This window comes from Salmo salar, chromosome ssa27, assembly GCF_905237065.1.
Source record: "Salmo salar chromosome ssa27, Ssal_v3.1, whole genome shotgun sequence".
Classification (NCBI taxonomy): domain Eukaryota; kingdom Metazoa; phylum Chordata; class Actinopteri; order Salmoniformes; family Salmonidae; genus Salmo; species Salmo salar.
Window position 1 is genome coordinate 25,285,580 of NC_059468.1, and position 9,421 is coordinate 25,295,000.

The window sequence follows — 9,421 nt, forward strand, 5'->3', positions numbered from 1 at the left end:
TCAGACAGATCACAGTGTGTATTGTTAGTATCAGACAGATCACAGTGTGTATTGTTAGTATCAGTAGATCACAGTGTGTATTGTTAGTATCAGACAGATCACAGTGTGTATTGTCAGTATCAGACAGATCACAGTGTGTATTGTCAGTATCAGACAGATCACAGTGTGTATTGTCAGTATCAGACAGATCACAGTGTGTATTGTCAGTATCAGACAGATCACAGTGTGTATTGTCAGTATCAGACAGATCACAGTGTGTATTGTCAGTATCAGACAGACAACAGCGTGTATTGTCAGTATCAGACAGACAACAGCGTGTATTGTCAGTACCAGACAGATCACAGTGTGTATTGTCAGTATCAGACAGACAACAGTGTGTATTGTCAGTATCAGACAGATCACAGTGTGTATTGTCAGTATCAGACAGACAACAGTGTGTATTGTCAGTATCAGACAGATCACAGTGTGTATTGTCAGTATCAGACAGACCCCAGTGTGTATTGTCAGTATCAGACAGATCACAGTGTGTATTGTCAGTATCAGACAGACAACAGTGTGTATTGTCAGTATCAGACAGATCACAGTGTGTATTGTCAGTATCAGACAGACAACAGTGTGTATTGTCAGTATCAGACAGACAACAGTGTGTATTGTCAGTATCAGACAGACCCCAGTGTGTATTGTCAGTATCAGACAGATCACAGTGTGTATTGTCAGTACCAAACAGACAACAGTGTGTATTGTCAGTATCAGACAGATCACAGTGTGTATTGTCAGTATCAGACAGATCACAGTGTGTATTGTCAGTATCAGACAGATCACAGTGTGTATTGTCAGTATCAGACAGATCACAGTGTGTATTGTCAGTATCAGACAGATCACAGTGTGTATGGCTAACTAGCTGTGTGACACAACACAATTATGTCTGGCATTATTTGGTATTTTAGTAGGATCCCCATTAGCTGTTGCAAAAGCAGCAGCTACTCTTCCTGAGCTCCACACAAAACATGAAACATGACATAATACAGAACATAAATAGGACAGAACTATGTAAAAAAAGGCACATGTAGCCTACATATCAATAACATACACACAAACTATCTAGGTGAAACAGGGGAGAGGCGTTGTGCCGTTAAGTGTTACTTTATCTGTTTTTTTAAACCAGGTTTGCTGTTTATTTGAGCAATATGAGATGGAAGGGAGTTCCATGCAATAATGGCTTTATATAGTACTGTAGACTTTCTTAAATTTGTTCTGGATTTGGGGACTGTGAAAAGACCCGTGGTGGCATGTCTGGTGGGGTAAGTGTGTGTGTGTGTGTGTGTGGGGGGGTGGGTGGTACCATCTGATTGGTTCCCATGGGAAAGCTCATAGGATCCTGTACAATAACTGCTCTTATTAAAAACTCACACACACACACACACACACACACACACACACACACACACACACACACACACACACACACACACACACACACACACACACACACACACACACACACACACACACACACACACACACACACAACCTCCTTTCATCTCATCCATGTCTTAGTAATTAAATCAAAAGCTCTGCTATGTGAATGAACTCATCAGCACAGGCCCAGGTAATTAACTGATTGTTTAGTATTCAAGAGACAAGAGTGTGTGAGTGTGTCAGTGTGTGTTTGGGTGTGTGTGTGCGTGTGTGTGCTTGTGTATGTGAGTGTGTGTGTTTGTTCGTGCGGTGCATTATATGTCAGAGAGAAAGAACATGAGACAAAGAAAGAGAGAGAGAGAGAGAGAGAGAGAGAGAGAGAGAGAGAGAGAGAGAGAGAGAGAAGAGCGAGGGAGTAGAGTGGAAGTGTGTCAAGGGGGAAGCCTACATCAAGGGTTAAAGACAGAGTCACTCTCCCCGGCCCCGGCTGAAAAAGTTTCCATTGCAGTTCTGGCCAGGTTCCCCCCTCTCTTTCTCTATCCCTCCCTCTCCCCTCTCTCCCTTTCTTCCAAGCCAGCTGCAGTGACTGGCTGGCAAATTGAGTTTCCCGTTAGTAGCGTGAACAGAGAGTGGAGTCATCCACTACAGTTGAATAGTGTAGTTTTCCACCTACACAACACAGCCACTGCAGCTTTCAACTCCCTGACACACACTACACACATAAGCAAGCATATTCTCCACCCTTTTCCTTCAGAAAGTCTTCGACTAATGTACAACCTTTGATCTCCTGTCAATCACTCTCTCCATTAACAGTGTGTGTGTCACAGGAGGTTGGTGGCACCTTAATTGGGGAGGATGGGCTCGTTATAATGACTGGAGCGGAATCAGTGGAATGGTAACATATACATGAAAAACATGGTTTTCAGGTGTTTGAAGCCATTCCATTTGCTCCATTCCGGCCATTATTATGAGCTCAGCAGCCTCCTGTGGTGTGTGTGTGTGTGTGTGTGTGTGTGTGTGTGTGGTTGTTTAGTGAGTGAGTTTTGAGTGAGTGAGTGAGTTGAGTGAGTGAGTGGTGATGTGGTGGAGTGGTGAGTGAGTGAGTTGGTGGTGGTGATGTGAGTGGTGAGTGAGTGGTGTGAGTGAGTGAGTGAGTGGTGAGTGAGTGAGTGAGTGAGTGAGTGAGTGAGTGAGTGAGTGTGTGTGTGTGTGTGTGTGTGTGTGTGTGTGTGTGTGTGTGTGTGTGTGTGTGTGTGTGTGTGTGTGTGTGTGTGTGTGTGTGTGTGTGTGTGTGTGTGTGTGTCACTCTCTCCATCAACAATTAACTCCAGAGCCGAGAGGTTGAAGGGTTCCAGACTGAAAGCATCCAAACAGCTCACTGAAATATTCCAGAGAAAAATGAATTTTTCCAGGCAGTCTTTCTTGGAGGCACATGAAAGAGGAGAAAGATAATATGGAAAAAGGATAGAAAGAAACAGAAAGAGATAAAAACAACAAATGGATTTCTATTCAGAGAGACGGGAGAAATCCGTTGCAGAGAGAGGGGTGTGAAGGAAGAGAGAAGGCACGGAGAGAAAGAGAGAGAGAAAGAGAGAGAGAAAGAGAGAGAGATAGGGGAAGGGAGGTAGAGAGGTGTCTGTCAGAACTCAGAGTAGATCCAACCATCCTGACACACCACTAGTCTACACTGGACTACAGCACAGTGCCTTCTGAGGCTCCTGCAGACCCCCCCCACACACACACACACACACACTTCCCCCCGGCACACACACATCTCCCCCTTGACACACACACACACCTCCCCCGACACACGCATTTCCACTCACACACAAACACAAAACACCTACTCCCACTAGGGGCTATGAGAATCTCACTTCCAGATAACAAGCCGCAGCCAAGTGACTTTCACACAGTGGTACAGTGGTACAGTGGTACAGTGGGTGGAGCTGACAGGAGTAGACCATAGAAATAGAACTCAAGAGCTCCACAGCAGGATATGTCGCTCTGAGATGAAGAGCAACGCTAGCTCATCACACACCTGAGAAGAGAGAGATAAAGGACAGAGAGAAAGAAAAGGAAAGAAAAGAAAGAGCGAGTGATGAAGGGAAACGAGGAGCGGGGGCGAGAGGAAGAGAACTAAGGGGTAAAAGAAAAGAAAGAGCGAGTGATGAAGGGAAACGAGGAGCGGGGGCGAGAGGAAGAGAACTAAGGGGTAAAAGAAAAGGAAGAGCGAGTGATGAAGGGAAACGAGGAGCGGGGCGAGAGGAAGAGAACTAAGGGGTAAAAGAAAAGGAAGAGCGAGTGATGAAGGGAAACGAGGAGCGGGGGCGAGAGGAAGAGAACTAAGGGGTAAAAGAAAAGAAAGAGCGAGTGATGAAGGGAAACGAGGAGCGGGGGCGAGAGGAAGAGAACTAAGGGGTAAAAGAAAAGAAAGAGCGAGTGATGAAGGGAAACGAGGAGCGGGGGCGAGAGGAAGAGAACTAAGGGGTAAAAGAAAAGAAAGAGCGAGTGATGAAGGGAAACGAGGAGCGGGGGCGAGAGGAAGAGAACTAAGGGGTAAAAGAAAAGGAAGAGCGAGTGATGAAGGGAAACGAGGAGCGGGGGCAAGAGAAAGAGAGTGAGAGAACTAAGGGGTAAAATAAAAAGAAGGAAAAATGATCAAGAGACTGAAAGAAGAGGAGAAATGAAGACATGGAGATGTGAAAAAGAGGACTACGGAAAGAGAGCCAAGAGAGGGAGAGTAAAAGGAGAGGGGGTAAGAGAAAGGAGAGGGGGTAAGAGAAAAGGAGAGGGGGTAAGAGAAAGGAGAGGGGGTAAGAGAAAGGAGAGGGGGTAAGAGAAAGGAGAGGGGGTAAGAGAAAGGAGAGGGGGTAAGAGAAAGGAGAGGGGGTAAGAGAAAAGGAGAGGGGGTAAGAGAAAAGGAGAGGGGGTAAGAGAAAGGAGAGGGGGTAAGAGAAAAGGAGAGGGGGTAAGAGAAAGGAGAGGGGGTAAGAGAAAAGGAGAGGGGGTAAGAGAAAAGAAGAGGGGGTAAGAGAAAGGAGAGGGGGTAAGAGAAAAGAAGAGGGGTAAGAGAAAGGAGAGGGGGTAAGAGAAAGGAGAGGGGGTAAGAGAAAAGGAGAGGGGGTAAGAGAAAAGAAGAGGGGGTAAGAGAAAGGAGAGGGGGTAAGAGAAAAGGAGAGGGGGTAAGAGAAAAGGAGAGGGGGTAAGAGAAAGGAGAGGGGGGTAAGAGAAAAGGAGAGGGGGTAAGAGAAAAGGAGAGGGGGTAAGAGAAAGGAGAGGGGGTAAGAGAAAGGAGAGGGGGTAAGAGAAAGGAGAGGGGGTAAGAGAAAAGGAGAGGGGGTAAGAGAAAGGAGAGGGGGTAAGAGAAAAGGAGAGGGGGTAAGAGAAAGAAGAGGGGGTAAGAGAAAAGGAGAGGGGGTAAGAGAAAGGAGAGGGGGTAAGAGAAAAGGAGAGGGGGTAAGAGAAAAGGAGAGGGGGTAAGAGAAAGGAGAGGGGGTAAGAGAAAAGGAGAGGGGGTAAGAGAAAGAAGAGGGGGTAAGAGAAAAGGAGAGGGGGTAAGAGAAAGAAGAGGGGGTAAGAGAAAAGGAGAGGGGGTAAGAGAAAAGAAGGAGGGACAGGCTCAGCAGGGATCAGATTTCAGTGAGTCAGCAGCAGTCAGAAAACTGAGTGGAGAGACAGCAAGAGGGAGGGAGGGAGTTGACTCGCAAGGGATGGGGAAAAATAGACACAGTGTACATTTTCACACCTCTGTGGGAGGAGCCTGACCTCGGGTTAGTACACCGGCCACACACACACACACACACACACACACACACACACACACACACACACACACACACACACACACATACACACACACACACACACACACACACACACACAGCCGCTTGCCAGGGCAACACGGCTCGCTTCAGAAACTCATCATAACCACACACACATACTGACACAACACCCCTTGACCTGGCTTACTGTACAACATCAACAGCTTATAGTCTCTACTGGAACTTCTGGCACAGAACTCCAGGGTTGTAAACACTGTGGAAACTAAGATTACATCCCAAATAGCACCTTAGTCCCTATGTAGTGCACTACTTTTGACCTGGGCCCATAGGACTTTGTCAAAAGTAGTGCACTATATAGGGAATAGGGTGCCATTTGGGGCATCCCCTAAACTATGAACTTCTGTTTACAACGCAATTCTACCTTAGCGCTTATGTATGTGGTCTGTGCATGGGCTATGTTTCATTCTAGAACATTCTTCCTTGTTCCCGCCCCTGAACCCTTGTCCTCTCCTGATTGGACTAGATAGCTCTGGACAGTCAGCTCTGCCCTCTGACTGGATAACCCTGACGAGTTCAGGAAACTGACAACATGGTAGCTCAGTATCACTTCTGCCCCACCAGAACCAGAAAGAAGTATGGGTTGGTAAGGCAATCCACTGCTATGCATTTTGAGTACAAAATACAACCTTCCCTTTCTCCTCCTATATACATATTGATTAGATGAAACTACTAGAAAAGAGGACACAGCTCTGTCTATACAAGCACATAGAGTAGCAGCTTGGACCAAAAACATGCTCATATAGGAGGCTGAGACTACGAGAATACTAATACAACAGAGTCAGTCAGTCTTACCTAAGTGTAGGAGGCGGTTGGGCCTGGTTCTGGTCCAGTGGTCCGGGTGGGAGGGGACCAGTCAGTACTGTGGTTCAGTTGAAGACAGGGGACCAGTCAGTACTGTGGTTCAGTTGAAGACAGGGGACCAGTCAGTACTGTGGTTCAGTTGAAGACAGGGGACCAGTCAGTACTGTGGTTCAGTTGAAGACAGGGGACCAGTCAGTACTGTGGTTCAGTTGAAGACAGGGGACCAGTCAGTACTGTGGTTCAGTTGAAGACAGGGGACCAGTCAGTACTGTGGTTCAGTTGAAGACAGGGGACCAGTCAGTACTGTGGTTCAGTTGAAGACAGGGGACCAGTCAGTACTGTGGTTCAGTTGAAGACAGGGGACCAGTCAGTACTGTGGTTCAGTTGAAGACAGGGGACCAGTCAGTACTGTGGTTCAGTTGAAGACAGGGGACCAGTCAGTACTGTGGTTCAGTTGAAGACAGGGGACCAGTCAGTACTGCAGTAACTGCTGCTGTGTCTGTTTCTCTCGGTCACTAGTCTGAGGGGAGCCTGCTCCCAGATCCCCTCTCTGTCTGTCCGTGTCTGTCTCGCTCCAGGTGCTTTCACCATTCCCTACAGAGAGGAGAGAAATGAGAGAGGAGTCCATGTTACTTGGGAATTGGGAAGGGAAAGTGTGTGTTGAGGGTGAGGTTAGAGTTTGGAGACCGGCCAGCAGCACAATACTTACTGTATATTGGGAATTCATTTCTTTAAGTGATCAAATTACTTAGTTTTCATGTAAACAGTTTTTTTTTATAACGGCAACCTTTGCAATAGTGTTGACAATTCCTGTCTACTGAGGTCACAGTTCAAATCAAAAACACAACATTCAGTCACTTCCGTTAGGTATATTTTCCACAGACAGCCAGACAACACTTTCAGCAGGTCAAAAAGAAATCCTATCTGTCTTATAGTACTTCTATCTGTCTTGTAGTACTCCTATCTGTCTTGTAGTACTCCTATCTGTCATGTAGTACTCTTATCTGTCTTGTAGTACTCCTATCTGTCTTGTAGTACTCCAATCTGTCATGTAGTACTCGTATCTGTCTTGTAGTACTCGTATCTGTCTTGTAGTACTCCTATCTGTCATGTAGTAATCCTATCTGTCTTGTAGTACTCCTATCTGTCTTGTAGTACTCTTATCTGTCTTGTAGTACTCCTATCTGTCATGTAGTAATCCTATCTGTCTTGTAGTACTCCTATCTGTCATGTAGTACTCTTATCTGTCTTGTAGTACTCCTATCTGTCATGTAGTACTCTTATCTGTCTTGTAGTACTCCTATCTGTCATGTAGTACTCTTATCTGTCTTGTAGTACTCCTATCTGTCATGTAGTAATCCTAGCTGTCATGTAGTACTCTTATCTGTCTTGTAGTACTCCTATCTGTCATGTAGTACTCTTATCTGTCTTGTAGTACTCCTATCTGTCATGTAGTACTCTTATCTGTCTTGTAGTACTCCTATCTGTCATGTAGTAATCCTAGCTGTCATGTAGTACTCCTATCCAAACAAAACATGCTAAGTACTGTATGTACAGTGTCTACTGTACACTTATAGAACAGTAACGTTCTCTGTATTATTTAGGGAGTTTCCCAGACAGCATGGCCTGCGTGATGACCCCTGACCTCCCTGGGGGTCGAGTGGGAGGGACAGGGGGGTCAGTATATTAGGAATGGCCTCTGTGGTTTTCCAGCTACATTCCTCTGGTGTGGGCTGTGAGGGGAGGGATGACTGGTTGATCACTATGGTACACAGTACTGCTTGCTACTCTACTCAGCCCACAGATCCCTCTCTATCTCTCTCTCTCTCTCTTCAGGGATAGGCTCGTCCTGCTGGCTGGCAGGCAGGCAGGCAGGCTGCATCAACTAAACAAACACTGGCCATGCTATTTATACACCCATGGCTTGTCGGCATGGCAACCACGCATTGTTTACCTGCATCACAAACTATTTCAGCTTTTGTATTTAAGTGTGTTTTTCTTCTTCTAGGAAATGTTTTATATTCTTAGCTTGTTTTCAATGATGGGTCATCGCACAGCCTCAAGGCAGACATGAGATGTTTAATGTGATTTTCCTGTTTCTTTCTTTGGCTTCTTAGTCGTATGACTTTATTTGTTGATTTCAGGATACAACAATGTTTAGCGTTGAGCTGTCTGTCTGTCTGACTTTCTCTCTGTGTCTCTCTGTTTTGGTTTGTGTTGTTTACTTGTTTGTATTTTTATGTTTACTATAGTTGTTTGTGAGGCTTGTGTGTCCCTCTCCCTCTTCAGTTCACGACGAGGGCAGCCTGGAGGCCAGCCGTCTCCCGTGGCAACGAGGACGGGTCTGGACGTCAGGAGGTGGACCCAGGAACCAGGTCACCTGATCCAGAGTCAGTTCAGTTTCCCTCGGGACCTGAAAGCTACACTATCAACTACACTATGTGTGTTCCAACCGTGACTTGTTCACAACACCAACAATAACTGCAATCCTACAAATCAGCATTTGAGAGACAACTGAGACAGTGATTGTCAGATATAGAGCATTTCACAGGGATATGATGTCATTATTTGGACAAATACACTGAACAAAAATATAAAGCAACATGTAAATATTGGTCCCATGTTTCATGAGCTGAAACAAAAGATCCCAGACATTTTCCATATGCACAAAATGCTTATTTCTCTCAAATGTTGGGCACAAATTTGTGGACGAGCGGTTTGCTGATGTCAACATTGTGAAAAGAGTGCCCCATGTTGGCAGTGGGGTTATGGTACGGTCAGGCATAAGCCACGGACAACGAACACGATTGCATTTTATTTTGCAACTTGAATACACAGAGATACCGTGAGGCACTGTAACGATCCTCGTATGAAAGGGACCAAGGCACAGCGGGTTGAGTGCTCATTTTTACTTTTCAATTAGAACACTGAAAACACAAAACAAGAAAACGCACAGTAATGCAGGCTACACACAGCAATGCAAAAACAACTTCCCACAAACCATAGGTGAAAACAGGGCTACCTAAGTAAGATTCCCAATCAGCAACAACGATGTACAGCTGTTCCTGATTGAGAGCCATACCAGGCCAACAAAGAAATACACAACATAAAAACCATAGAAATACAAAACAAGAACATTACCCAAAAACCCCGGAACACATGAATCAAACACCCCTCTTACATAAATACATATCCCATTAAACCCCGAACCACATAAAACAAATACACCCTGCCACGTCCTGACTAAACTACAATAACCAATAACCCCTTATACTGGTCAGGACGTGACAGGCACATTGTCGTGACATTCATCCACCGCCATGACCTCAGGTTTCAGCATGATAATGCACGGCCCCATG

General features: G+C 45.7%; 1 protein-coding gene across 1 annotated transcript in view; it reads right to left on the bottom strand.

Annotated features, from left to right (window-relative positions):
• The window catches only part of atxn1a (ataxin 1a), a 164,663-nt gene that overhangs the window by 112,881 nt on the left and 42,361 nt on the right, over positions 1 to 9,421 (bottom strand). Inside the window, exon 2 of the mRNA XM_014178254.2 lies at positions 6,054 to 6,656. The gene's annotated coding sequence lies outside the window, so the exon portion shown is untranslated. The remainder of the gene's footprint in view (positions 1 to 6,053; positions 6,657 to 9,421) is intronic.